A 15284-nucleotide genomic window follows, 5' to 3' on the forward strand; every position below is an offset into this window, starting at 1 on the left:
AATAAATGGTGAATTAGGTGTGGTATGGAAAAACCCCCATAGGTAGTAATTCTTAGGATATATTTGTAAAGCTTGATGATACAAATGGATTTGTTGATATAACCTCCCAACTTACCTTGATGCACATGTACAAATAGAAAACCCAAAAATGTAAGCAATGCTGTCAAGAATATTGCTACTAAAAATAACTGGCATTAATTTTATGCCATCTACATGCCAGGCATTAAGCTCAGCATAAATTATTTGCAGTGTACAAAACTCTGAGACACAGATACTGTCCTCAACAGCAGAAGAGACAATTAAATCTCATAAATGTCCCACTATACACAGCAAGTAGCAGAGTTACGAACTAAAGCTAGTTTTAACACATAAATCCCTGCCAACTTCTACATTACAGCAACCTTTACTTTTTATCATGTAGTGTAAAATTATAAACTTTAACAATCCTTGAGGACAGCATCCTCAAAATATGTTCTTGAAAGACTAGTCTTGAAAACTTCTCTCAAATAATAAAAATAAAATACAGAGAAATCACATGTACCTATCTAGTATTCTACTTGTCTACTTTACAAATTTTTTTAAGAACTGCCTTTTTCAGCATTATACTCTTGCTGACTGACAAACATTTCATTTTTTTCTCCTCCAGTTAATAAGAAACTAAAGTCATCAAGACACTACTTTCTCTTCAGTACCAGTATCAGCAATGAGGAAAGAGTCACTAGAAATCAGAAAATCTTACAACTTCTCAATATATTTGGATAGTTACATTTCCAAGTATTATCTTCAGTGGCAAAACCCTAATTCTTCAATTGTTTTTCATTAGATATGGTGGCTAATGAGGCTGGGCAGCGTGGAAGCTCACGCCTGTAATCCCAGCACTTTGGGAGGCTGAGCGGGCGGATCATGAGGTCAGGAGATGGAGACCATCCTGGCTAACATGGTGAAACCCCGTCTCCACTAAAAATACAAAAAATTAGCCGGGCGTGGTGGCAGGCGCCTGTAGTCCCAGCTACTCAGGAGGCTGAGGCAGGAGAATGGCGTGAACCCAGGAGGCGGAGATTGCAGTGAGCCCAAATCGTGCCACTGCACTCTGGGGTGGGCAACAGAGCGAGACTCCATCTCAAAAAAAAAAAAAAAAAAAAAGATATGGTGGCTAAAGCTCTCACTATTCTAGTCTCATTCATCTAGAAAATTTAGATTATCCCTGTCCTATTAAAGTGTAACATCCAAGAATGGATACAACATAGATATAATCTGACAGTCCAAGAACAAAGGGACTATTACTTCTTTTAATCTAGCACTGTACCTCTGTAAGTGTTCACCAATGTTAGCTTTTTTTTTAACAGCCAAATCATGTGACTTACCTTAGATTATGGGACTTGTCAAATGAAAACAAAACTTTTGAGCCAGATAATTTCTGTTTAAGAGTAGGATCTTGCCTGGGCGCGGTGGCTCACACCTGTAATCCCAGCACTTTGGAAGGCCGAGACAGGTGGAGAGCCTGAGGTCAGGAGTTCAAGACCAGCCTTGCCAACATAGTAAAACCCCATCTCTAACAAAAATGCAAAAATTAGCCAGTTTGGCCAGGCTGGTCTCAAACTCCTGATCTCAGGTGATCCATCCACCTCAGCCTCCCAAAATGCTGGGATGACAGGCATGAGCCACCGCACCCAGCCTATCCTTGGAAATTAATGGAGCTTTAAATCTAGTGGAAATGACACAGAGTGGGGATAAGACTTGTTAGTGGTCTCAGGACTAACATTGGTTGTCTTAATGCAGTGTGGGCATATGAAAAACCCAAAAGAAAAAAAATCACAGGAGAAACATAACATGAAACACTATGCAGCTGAAAAAAAAAAAAACGAACACAAATTGGCCAGGTGTGGTGACTCACACCCATAATCCCAGCACTTTGGGAGGCAGAAATGGGAGGATTGCTTAAGGCCAGGAGTCTGAGATCAACCTGGGGAACATAGCAAGACCCTGTCTCAAAAAATTTTTTAAACTACCCAGGCGTGGTAGTGCATGCCTGTAGTCCCAGCTACTCGGGAGGCTAAGGCAAGAGGATCCCTTGAGCCCAGGAGGTCAAGGCTGCAGTTAGCTATGATCACACGCACCACTACACTCCAGCATAGGTGACAGAGTGACACCATGTCTCTAAAAAATAAAAATAAAAAATAAGTTTAAAAATACTGTTTTTTAATGACACAGGTTATAAGTAGCATAGGGTTAATCACTAGTCCAAAATGCTTGGAACCAGAAGTGTTTTAGATTTCAGATTTTTTCACATTTTGAAATATTTGCATTATACATACCAGGCAAGCATCCCAAATTCAAGCAGCATTTCTTTGAGTGTTATGTTGCTACCCAAAAGATTTCGGATTTTGGATTTTCAAATTTGGGATGCTCAAACTATATTTTATGAGGAAAAAAAGCAAGGTATAGAACTGTTTGAACAGTAGACCTCTATTTGAGTTTTTTAAAGGTAATATAAATACATATGTATACATACACACACATATGTACATAAAATATCTGGAATGAGACACAAAAAGAGGTAAAAATGGTTGTTACTAAGGAGGAGAAGTAAGGACCAGGAATCAGGGATTAAAGTGAGACTTTCATTTCTATGGTTTCAACATCTGTATATTCCTATTCAAAATGAGTTTGAAATAAAAATGTTAAAAACTTCTTTTAGACTCATATTACACACAACAGAATTCTCAAAGTGGCTCAAAGCTGTTATTTCTACAAAGTACCTAAAAATTATTGTTTGCCTACCAGCACCTGGCATAATGCCTTGCCTATAATAGATTCTCAAATGTCTTCTGACTCAATTTACTATGGAATCAATTCCACAAGCTGCCACTTATGGCATCTAAGAATCTAAAAAACAGCGGCTAGAACTGAGCGCAGTGGTTCACACCTGTAATCCCAGCACTTTGAGAGGCTGAGGTGGGAGGATTGCTTGAGCCCAGGAGTTCAAGACCAGCGTTGTCAACATAGCAACACCCTATCTCTACAAAAAACAAAATAAATAAATAAAACATACAGGGCAGGTGCAGTGGCTCATATCCATAATCCCAACACTTTGCAAGGCTGAGGTGGAATGACTGCTTGAGACTAGGAGTTCCAGACCAGCCTGGGCAACATAGCAAGACCCCATCTCTACAAAAAATACAAAAATTAGCTGGGTATGGTGGCGCACACCTGTAGTCCTAGCTACCTGGGAGGGTGAGGTGGGAGGATGGCTTGAGTCCAGCAGTTTGAAGTTGCAGTGAGCTATGACTGCACCACTGCACTCCAGCTGAGCAAGAGCAAGACCCTATCTCTAAAAAAATAAATAAAATAAAATAAAAAGTAGAAAATAAACTTCATATATTTGAACCTTTCTCTTCATAATCAAAGTCTGTCAGATAATTGCTTAACTCTGTTTTCCTTATTCTCCACAATATTTGAGTACTGTCTTAAGTTGTCGGAAAGGAAAATCAGCTCATAACAACCTTCTTTGGGTTTTCCATATGCCCACACTGCATTAAGATGACCAATACTAGAAGCAGGCATGGTGGCGCATCTGTAGTCGCAGCTACTCAGGATCTAAGGTAGGTGGATCACTTGAGCCCAGTAGTTCATCTAGCCTGAGCAATACAGCAAGATTCCATTGCTATTTAAAAAAAAAAAAAGATTGGCCAGGCGCGGTGGCTCACACCTGTAATCCCGGCACTGTGGGAGGCTGAGGCAGGTGATCACCTGAGCTCAGGAGTTCAAGACCAGCCTGGCCAACATGGCGAAACCCTGACTCTACTAAAAATATGAAAAAAAATTAGCTGGGTGAGGTAGCCGGCGCCTGTAATCCCAGCTACTCGGGAGGCTGAGGCAGGAGAATCGCTTGAACCCTGGAGGCAGAGGTTGCAGTGAGCCGAGATCACGCCACTACTCTTCAGCCTAGGGGACAGAGCAGGACTCCGTCTCAAAAAAAAAAAAACAAAAAAAACACCATAAACACACCCAAAAAAAGATTACCTACACCAGTGTGAGACCACTAACAAGTCTTGGCCCCAATCTGTTACTTCGTTTCCACTAAAACATAAACTCCATTAGGGTAGAAACTTTAATCCACTGTAACTCCAACACCTACAACAGGGCCAACAAATATGAAAGTAATCAATAAATTTTTTTTTTAATAAATAAATGAAGAAAAAGAGGTCTTCCATAAAAGCCAAGAATAAGTTATGTCTAACCACACCCACCCACTTTGGTTATTTACATAAGCTCATCTGGCTGCATATGCTACACAGACTGGATACTTTTACCAAAGAAGAATAAATAGGGCTGCTGCCGTGGCTCACGCCTGTAATCCCAGCACTTTGGGAGGCCGAGGCGGTCGGATCACCTGAGGTTGGGAGTTCAAAACCAGCCTGACCAACATGGAGAAACCCCGTCTCTATTAAAAATACAAAAAATTAGCCGGGTGTGATGGCACATGCCTGTAATCCCAGCTACCTGGGAGGCTGAGGCAGGAGAATCGCTTGAACCTGGGAGAAAGGGTTGCAGTGAGCCAAGATCACACAATTGCACTCCAGCCTGGGGGACAAGAGCAAGATTTTGTCCCAAAAAAAAAAAAAGTTTAAAATATCATTGGTCCTTAAAGTTATACATTCATTCTTTTGATAATTGCTATGTTGAACACAACCTGCTAACTGCTTTACAATGATTTAAGTAAGCACTAGTGATTTGAACCCAGGTTTAATGCCTGGCTCAAAAAAAAAAAAAAAAAAAGGAATAAATGTAAGTGTGAAGAGGTTCTCACAAGCCCCCACTGACAGAACAAAGACTATATTTAAAGTGTCTTTCAGCCCTATAACCTAAGAAAGAAGAGTAGCTGACAGCCAATTAGCTCCTAGCCAATCCTTACATTTTTTCTTTTTCATAATAATTGCTAAGGACAATTTTTAAACTCCTGAAGACATGAATCAAAAATTAAGGAGCCAGGTTCAGTGGCTCATGCCTATAATCTCAGCATTTTAGAAGGCTGAGGCAGGAGAATTGCTTGAAGCCAAGAGTTTGAGACCAGCCTGGGCGACATATGCAGACCTCACCTCTACAGAAAAATAAATGAATAAAATTTAAAGAAATAAACCCTGAAGGGCCAGGCGCAGTGGCTCACACCTGTAATCCCAGCACTTTGGTAGGCTGAGGCGGGAGGATCATGAGGTCAAGAGACCGAGACCATCCTGGCTAACATGGTGAAACTCCATCTCTACTAAAAACACACACAAAAAATGACCCGAGCGTGGTGGCAGGCGCCTGTAGTCCCAGCTACTCGGGAGGCTGAGGCAGGAGAATGGTGTGAACCTGGGAGACGGAGCTTGCAGTGAGCCGAGATCGTGCCACTGCAGTCCAGCCTGGACAACAGAGCGAGACTCCGTCTCAAAATAAATAAATAAATAAACCCTGAAGATCTCCTCAAACTAAATTTTCCAATATTACTTTAAATGAATAATTACTTTAAATGAATAATTAATAAAGACAGTTGTTAATAATATTACTTACATATCTTAAATCTTCTCCTGCCAAGAACATCTACCCAGAGTTACAGATTTTTATCTCATCAGGGTTTAGGAAATGTTTTGCATTTGGAAAGACAACATCTCCAGTCTTTAACCTCCAACTGCTCCACTAAAACTACTCTTTATCAAGGTTACCAATAACTGCCACATTGTTAAATCAAATAGTTAATTCTCAACCCCATCTCAATTGTAGTATCTGACACAGCTGATCACTCCCTATTCCTTGAAACACTTGCCTCATTAGACTCCAGGATACCCTCTAACCTAGTTTTCATCTTACCTCTCCAGCTACTGCTACTAAGTCTTCCTTGATGTTTCCTTCTCATCTTCCCCAACTCTAAACTCTGGAAATTAAGTTCTTCAACTGCTTCTTACTTCCATCTCTACTCACTTAATTGGAGATCTCATCCAGCTTTCTGGATTTAAATATAATCCATTTTAACAATACCCAGAGGAATATGTCCAGCAGATCCTTCTCTCCTGAATTCCAGATTCACCAACCCAACTGTTTACTCAACATCCCTAAGTCTTTTTTTTTTTTTGAGACAGAGAGTCTCACTCTGTGACCCAGGCTGGAGTGCAGTGGCGCAATCTAGGCTCATTGCAACCTCCACCTCACAGGTTCAAGCAATTCTCCTGCCTCAGCCTCCCAAGTAGCTGGGACTACAGGCGTGTGCCACCCCGCCCAGCTAATTTTTTGTATTTTTAATAGACATGCGGTTTCACCGTGTTAGCCAGCGTGGTCTTCATCTCCTGATCTCATGATCCGCCCGCCTTGGCCTCCCAAAGTGCTAGGATTACAGACGTGAGCCACTGCGCCTGGCTGTTTTTAAATTTTTTTTATTTTTTTTTTTTTTATACAGAGTTTTGCTCTTTTAGCCCAGGCTGGAGTGCAATGGTGCAATCTCGGCTCACTGCAACCTCTACCTCCCAGGTTCAAGTGATTCTCCTGCCTCAGCCTCCCAAGTAGGTGGGATTACGGGCACCTGCCACCATGCCTGGGTAATTTTTGTACTTTTTTTTTTAGTAGAGACGGGGTTTCACGACATTGGCCAGGCTGGTCTTGAACTCCTGACCTCAGGTGATCTGCTCGCCTTGGCCTCTCAAAGCACTGGGATTACAGGTGTGAGCCACTGCGCCCGGCCAACATCTCTAAGTCTTAACAGGCATCTTTAATTTATGTATAAAACTGAGCTTCTGTTACTTCTCCTGCAGACTTGTTCCCCTTTCTTTCAGTCTTCTCCATCTCAATAAATGACAACTGCATTCTTCCAGAAACTCAATACAAAAACCTTAACTCTTTCCTTCCTTTCACAGCACATATCCAATCTATCGGCAAAACCTGCTGACTCTACTTGAAAAATATATCCAGAATCAGATCATGTGTTACCACAGTCACTGCTACTCTCTAGCACAAACCACATTTTCTCTCACCTTGATTACAGTAATAGGCTCCAAATTAGTATTTCTGCTTTTGTCCTTGTCCAATCCACCACTATCTACTCAGCAGCCAAAGAAATGAAAATGTCAAAATATAAATCAGATCATGTCACCCCACCCAAACGCTCCAAAGACTTCCTATTTTGCTCAGTGTAAACGCTAAAGTCCTACAAAGACCACCAGCAGCAGCAGCAGCAGCAGCAGCAGCACCTGGGAGCTTACTAGAATTAGGCCCTACCCCAGACCTATGAAATTAGAGTCTAAATTTTAATAGGAACCCCCAAGGTAATTCATGTGCACATTGAAGTTTGAAAAGCACTCCCATAAAGCACCACAAAATAAGGACCCACCCTCACCATTCCTCAGGCAAGCTTCTGTCTCAGGACATGTACACGGTGATTCACTACGCCTAGAATGCTCTTCTCATATATGTGTATGGCTCACTCCTTCACCTCTTTCAAGCCCTTACTCAAATGTCACCTTCTGTGTGAAGCCATCTGTGAACACTCAACCCCTTCCCCTCAATACATTCTATTCCTGCTTTCCTTTTACTTTTCTCTTTAGAATTTGTCATCATAAATTTTAAAATGACATTTATGCATTATTTATTTATTTCAGGCCAGGCATAGTGGCTCATGCCTGTAATCCCTGGATTTTGGGAGGCCGAGGTGGAAGGATCACTTGAGCCCAAGAGTTCGAGACCAGCATGGGCAACATAGTGAGATCCTCATCTCTACAAAAAATAAAAATATTAGCTGATCACAGTGGCATATGCCTGCAGTCCCAGCTACTTGAGACACTGATGCAGGGGACTGTTTGTGCTCAGGAATGTGAGATTGCTGTGAGCTACGACTGCACCCTTGCACTCCAGCCTGGGCAACAGAACAAGACGTTGTCTTAAAAAAAGGGTTTCAGAAAAAAAAATTGAGTCTGAGTGATAACAATAGATATACCTATAACTGTCTACAATGCAATAACAATCCTTTACATTGATAAAAATCTTTCATGCAAATTTTCTCATCTGATTCCCAATAACCCCATGAGCTGTGTAAAGCAAGCAATGATAAGCCCATTTTAAAGGTGAGAAAACAAACATACTTTAACTCTCAAAGCATGGAAGTAATAATGTCAAACCTGGGACTGAAGTCTCAATTTTTAGTTCAAAACTCTACAATATCACACCTCCTCTTGCCAATGAAACTGAACCAGACTATGAAATCATACAGCCATAATATTATGCTAAGGTTACTAAGCTTTCCTAAACCATCCAGTGTCTATGCAGAATGAGAACAAATTCAGTTTACCCAAGTCACAATTTCAATTTGAGAAATAAGAATGCAAGCTACAGCTGGGCACGATGGCTCACACCTGTAATCCCAGCACTTTGGGAAGCTGAGGTGGGGGATCACTTGAGCCCAGGAGTTTGAGACCAGCCTGGGCAATACAGCAAGACTCCGTCTCTATTATAAAAAATAAAAAAATTTAATTTAAAAGAAAAAAATTCAAGCTGCTCCCCGTTACTTGTAAGTCTAATCCCGTGTCTAATAACATTCAGGAAGAATGTAGGAAATGAGCTGTTTCATTATATACATTAAGAAAGTTCTTGTTGAGCTACAGTTGCTAGAAAAAAAAGAGAAAATGGGAGAAAGGAAGATGACACAAGTAAACGAATGAGAACTGAGTCATAGAGAGGAAAGTATAATTACTTTATACTGTTCTGAGTGCCTGGGTGATGTGATTTTGCAGTAGAAGAAAAAACAACATACCTCCTCAAAATCCCAGCAATAGCTTCCCTTTCTTTGCATAGGTGAGGATGAACAGTTGTAATCCAAAAGGTTTCCCAAAAAGTTATTTTTAAAAAAGACATAGAAACAGAAGATCCATATGAAAAAGAGATCCAATCTGGGAGGATGGACACTGTGTCTTCTAAATCTTGTGACCAAGGGCAACTGTTCACCGAGTGTCAGCATCTGAAGAAAGTGCTAACTGTGGATGTGTCTTCTCCAGAGATTAATACCTGCTGGGACAGAAGAGCAAGAAAAGGAGAAAGAACTACTGAATGCAAATGACTGTCTGACAAACAATGACAGGCTGAGCATCCCAACTTTGAAAGGCCAAAACTCAAAATGCCCCAAAATCTGAAAACTTTTTGAGTCCCAACATGATGCTCAAAAGAAACACTCACTGGAGCATTTCAGAGTTCAGACTTTCCAACTAGGGATGCTCAACTGATAAGTATAATACAAATATTCCAAAATCTGAAAAAATCTGAAATACTTCTGGTCTGAAGTATATCAGTTCTCAGGCTGCAAATTTTTTTTTTTTTTTTTGGGACAGAGTTTTGCTCTTGTTGCCCAGGCTGGAGTGCAATGGCGCAATCTTGGCTCACTGCAACCTCCATCTCCCAGGTTCAAGCGATTCTCCTGCCTCATCCTCCCAAGTAGCTGGGATAACAGGCGCTTACCACCATGCCAGGCTAATTTTTGTATTTTTAGTAGAGACTGGGTTTCACCATGTTGGCCAGGCTGGTCTTGATCTCCTGACCTCATGATCCCCCTGCCTCGGCCTCCCAAAGTGCTGGGATTACAGGCGTGAGCCACCGTGCCCAGCCTAAAATTTTTTAAATTAACATTAGTGAACAAAAAGTGATCACATGGAGGTAATACCAGTGACCACACCCAGCTGGCACTGAGTTATCAATGACAGCAATAAGCAAAAGTACACTTTGGCAGGTAATCCAGCTCTCTCTCTCTGATAATAGTAAAGAAAATATTAAAATCTATTTCAAGTTTTTTGTAGCAAAATGAAGGTCATATCACACAACGAATTATAGATAAATATTTGTCTGCAGTCTGCCAAACAGAGCAACCATTCTGGCAACTTAATTTTTTTTTTTTTTTTTTTTTTTTTGAGACGGAGTCTCGCTCTGTCACCCAGGCTGGAGTGCAGTGGCGCGATCTTGGCTCACTGCAAGCTCCGCTTCCCGGGGTCACGCCATTCTCCTGCCTCAGCCTCTCCGAGTAGCTGGGACTACAGGCGCCCGCCACCACGCCCGGCTAATTTTTTGCATTTTTAGTAGAGACGGAGTTTCACCGTGGTCTCTATCTCCTGACCTCGTGATCCACCCGCCTCGGCCTCCCAAAGTGCTGGGATTACAAGCGTGAGCCACCGCGCCCGGCCCATTCTGGCAACTTATAAAACAAATATTGTAGAACTACTAATGCAGATGTCAACTCTCAGCAGAAAATGTAGAATAATCACATAAAAAAAAAAACATATGTAGGTTTTGGCAGAGAAACTAAAAGTTAACATGAAAACAAAGGGACATAAATGTTAATGACATATAGGGTGGTTTGCATACCTTTTTAGCTAACATATGGAACAAGAAATCTGTTATATTCTGGCAACAAATTAAGGCAGTATTTATTGATACCTGCTACATCACTGCATTTCTATCAAACCACAAATTATACAATATATAAAATGAAATACATTGGATGGAACTAGCAGCAGTCAAGACACAGCATAAGGAAAGATGAGTGAATATAAAGACACAGCAATAAAAACTATCCAAAACGAAACCCAAAATATAAGACCAAAGAAAAAGAGCAGAGCATCAGTAAGGTATGGGACAACTTCAAGAAACCTAATAATATATATGTAACTGGAATCCGAGGAGCGATGTGTGACTATTTGGAGAAATAATAGCCAAAAATGTTCCAAATCTGATGAAAAGTATAAACCCACAAACTCAAAAAGCTTAACAACAAGAGCAAAAAACTCAAAAGAAAGCTTATACTCCACCAGGGCACAACAAAATCAAATTCCTTGAAACCAGACATAAAGAAAAATCTTAAAAGGAGCCAGAGGAATATGGAACGAGAGAAAATATTTACAGATCATCTATCATCCAGAATATACAGAGAACTCTTAAAACTCAAAACAAAAACAACCTGATAAAAATGGGCAAAGGATATTTCTCCAAAGGAGATATATGAATGGCTGATAAACACATAAAAAGATGCTCAATATCACAAATCATTAGGGAAATGCAAATCAAAACTACAATCAGATACCACTTATACCCATTAGGATAGCTTATGATTAAAAAAAAAAAACAGAAAATAACAAGTGCTGGCCAGAATATGGAGAAAGTGGAACCCTTGTGCACTGCTGATAGGAATATACAATGGTACAGCCACTGGGGAAAACAGTATGGAAGTCCTAAAAAAATGAAAAATAGAATTACCATATGATCCAGCAATTCCATTTCTGGGTTTATAGCAAAAAAAGATTTAAAGTGGGGTCTGTAAGAGATATCTGTACAGTCATGTTCACAGCAGCATTATTCATGATAGCCAAAAAGTAGAAGCAACTCAAGTGTCATATGTCCACGAACAGATGCATGGATAAGTAAAATGTGGTATATCATATACAATGCAATACTATGCAGTCTTAAAAAGGAAGAACATTCTGAAAAATACTACAACATGGATGAACCTTCAGGACATTATATTAAGTGACAGGAGATAGTCACAAAAAGAGAAGTACTGTATATTTCCACTTATATGAGGTACCTAGGATAGTCAAATTCAAAGACAGTAGAATAGTGGCTTCCAGAGGCCAGGGGAGGGGGTCTGGGGAGTTACTGTTTAAAATACTTTCAGTTTGCAAGATGAAAGGAGTAATGGAGATGGATGATAGTGATGGTTATACAACATTATGAATGTATTTAACATTACTGAACACCACACTTAAAAATTGTTAAAATCAGCCAGGCGCAGCGGCTTACGCCTGTAATCTCAGCACTTTGGGAGGCCAAGGTGGGCGGATCACCTGAGGTCAGGGATTTGAGACCAGCCTGGCCAACATGGTGAAACCCTGCCTCTACTAAAAATACAAAAAAAAAAAAAAAAAAAAAAAAAAAAAAAAAAAAAAATTAGCCAGGCATGGTGGCACATGCCTGTAATCCCAGCTACTTGGGAGGCTGAGGCAGGAGAATCGCTTGAACCCAGGAGGCGGAGGTTGCAGTGACCTGAGATTGCACCACTGCACTCTACCCTGGATGACAGAGTGAGACAATCGATCAATCAATAAGGTTAAAATGGGACAGGTGTGTTGGCTCATGCCTGTAATCCCAGCACTTTGGGAGACCAACGTGGGAGGATTATTTGAGCCCAGGAGTTCGAGATCAGTCTGGGCAACATGGTGAAGCCCCATTTCTACAAAAAATTGTAAAAATTTGCCAGGAATGGTGACAGGCACCTGTGGTCCCAGTTATTCAGGAGGCTGAAGTGGAAGGATCACTCGAACCTAGGAGGTCAAGGTTGCAGTAATCCATGTTCACACCACTGCACTCCAGCCTGGGTGACAGAGCGAGACGCTGTCTCAAAAACACACAAACAAAAAATGGTTATAATGGTAAATTTTTAATTATATGTATTTTACCACAATAAAAAAATAGATTTTTTGGGCTGGGAGCAGTGGCTCACACTTGTAATCCCAACACTTTGGGAAGCCAAGAGGGATCAATCACTTGAGGCCAGGAGTTCAAGACGAGCCTGGCCAACATGGTGAAACCTCGCCTCTATTTTATTTTATTTTAGAAATAAAAAAATTAAATTAAAAAAAGAAAATATGTATTCTTTGAAAGAAAAATAAAAGCAGCCAGAAGGAAACAACTACACATTACATACAGAAAAATAAACCCAATGAAAGCAGATTTCTCATTGGTACAATGCAGGCCAGAAGATGGTGAAACAGCATCATAAGGAAAACATCAACAGTAATTACATATCCTGTGAAAATAGTTTCTAAAACTAAAAACAAATTAAAGTCTTCAGATGTCCAAATACTAAAATGATTCATTGTCAGCAAATGTGCACTACAAGAAACATTAGAAATCCTTCAATCAGAAGGAAAATCATACCACACAGAAATCTAGAACTATACAAAAGAACAAAGAGCACCAAAAAAAGGTAAAATATATGAATAAACAAAATATACATGCATACTGGACAAAGACTTTTATAATAGTATGCACAGAATCATTTACATTATTAAAATAAAGAAAAAAGCAATATCAAGAATTTTCAGGCTGGGCATGGTGGCTCACACCTGTAATCCCAGCACTTTGGGAGGCTGAGGCGGGAGGATCGCTTGAGCCCAGGAATTGGAGACCAGCCTGGGCAACACAGTGCAACCCCATTTCTACAAAATAAAATAAAAAAAGAATTTATACATATCTTCCAACATGCTTGTCTTCCACAAACTTCAAAGTACCCTGATTATTAGAACTCAGTTCCCATCACACTTTCCTATAACTCAGTCAATATTATTTCTTCTTTATAAAATGAAGCTCTAAAGTACAAGCTATTTGTCTGATAACAGAGTCTTTTGAAGAAATAAAATTAAAACTAAAATCTCCTTGTTTCCAGCTTAGTATTCTACTACATAAACAGTGGTTTTCAAAACCTTTGAAGGGCTTGCCTACAGAGAAATTCTTTGAGATAAAAAAAAAAGGTGGTCAATATATAATTTATCGATTTTTTTTCACTGTCTCAGTGGAACTCAAAAGTCATTTACAAATGAGCTACAGCAGGCAGGGGGTAGTGGCTCATACCTGTAATCCTAGCACTTTGGGAGGCCGAGGCGGTTGCTTGAGTGCAGGATTCAAAACCAGAATACCTGGGCAACATGGCGAAACCCCATCTCTACAAAAAATGCAAAAATTAGCCAGACACGGTGGGACACACCTGTAGTCCCAGCTACTCAGGGAGCTGAGGCAGGAGGATCCCTTGAACCTGGGAGGTCCAGGCTGCAGTGAGCTTTGATTGCACCACTGCACTCCAGCCTGGGCGACAAAGTGAGACCCTGTTTCTAAATAAATAGGTAAATAAATAAGCTACAGCAAAGAATGTTCCTTGTTTTCAAGAAATCTGAAAAACAACAATAGCTTTCAATGAATTGGGCAGGTTGCCCCAAACTGGCAAAAGAAGAAAACTTTTGCCAAGTCTTCCTGAGGAAAATGAATTTGTCAAAGCAAAGGTGTCAAAGCAATCACTGCAAAACGAAGCTTTGGGGTCAGATGTTGAAGTAGAAAAAGGATCACCTGAGGTCAGGAGTTCAAGACCAGCCTGGCCAACATGGTGAAACTCTGTCTCTACAAAAACACAAAAATTAGCCAGGCATGATGGCGGGTGCCTGTAATCCCAGCTACTCGGGAGGCTAAGGCAGGAGAATTGCTTGAACCCAGGAAGCGGAGGTTGTAGTGAGCTGAGATCACGCCATTGCACTCCAGCTTGGGTGAGACAGAGAGACTTCATCTCAAAAAATAAAATAAAGGAAAACAATATTTGATGCTATTCTATTATAGTTCAAACCTGAGGGAATGTGGTTAGTCAGAATAAAATCTCTGTAACATCATTGATGCCAAATAGATTACAAAATGGGAATCCTGCCTACTATCCCTCTGAATACATAACGGGTTTTTTTGTTTGTTTGTTTTTTGAGACGGAGTCTCACTCTGTCACCAGGCTGGAGTGCAGTGGCGCAATCTCGGCTCACTGCAACCTCTGCCTCCTGGGTTCAAGCAATTCTCCCGCCTCAGCCTCCTGAGTAGCTGGGATTACAGGCACCCACCACCACGCCCGGCTAATTTTTGTATTTTTAGTAGAGACATGGTTTCACCATGTTGGCCAGGATGGTCTCGATCTCTTGACCTCGTGATCCACCCACCTCAGCCTCCCAAAGTGTTGGGATTACAGGCGTGAGCCACTGTGCCCAGCTTGAATACATAATGTTAAACGCAATTCACACACTGGGAGACTGCTTGAGACCACTAGCAGACCTCATAACTCAACTGCACAGTGAGAGAACACCTGCTGCTCTCAGACAGATAACTGAATGGTTCACATAACCCAGGATGTTCTTCTGACAGAATTCTAGAGGAAGGCTATCTACTGTCACCTTATCTGGACCAAAATTCTTTATTCTATAAAGACAACAAGAAAATTATGTGATTTCAGTATTCACTAAGGAATACCATATTCCAGGATAAAGTAGCATTCTTTCAGCACTTTATCCAAAGTCAAGCCATTGGATAACTTTCTACTTTATATGATAATAAACTTATCAAAAGAAATACAGTGGTTACATACTCAAGAGAATTGAAAACGTATGTTCAAACAAAAGCTTATACAAGAATATTCAAGGCAGCATTATTCATAATAGCAAAAAAGTGGCATTATTCAGAACAGCCTACTGATGAACAGG

At 40.6% G+C, this 15284-nt stretch overlaps 1 protein-coding gene across 4 annotated transcripts in view; it reads right to left on the reverse strand.

Annotated features, from left to right (window-relative positions):
- Positions 1-15284, reverse strand: part of TMCC1 (transmembrane and coiled-coil domain family 1) — a 252494-nt gene that overhangs the window by 229728 nt on the left and 7482 nt on the right. For 3 of the 4 annotated variants that reach the window (XM_030801497.1, XM_030801494.1, XM_030801495.1), the window contains exon 2: positions 8777-9027. The gene's annotated coding sequence lies outside the window, so the exon portion shown is untranslated. Of the gene's footprint in view, positions 1-8776; positions 9031-15284 lie in introns of all 4 variants that reach the window. The other variant, XM_003265026.4, reaches the window with a different exon arrangement.

Source organism: Nomascus leucogenys, chromosome 21, assembly GCF_006542625.1.
Source record: "Nomascus leucogenys isolate Asia chromosome 21, Asia_NLE_v1, whole genome shotgun sequence".
NCBI lineage: Eukaryota > Metazoa > Chordata > Mammalia > Primates > Hylobatidae > Nomascus > Nomascus leucogenys.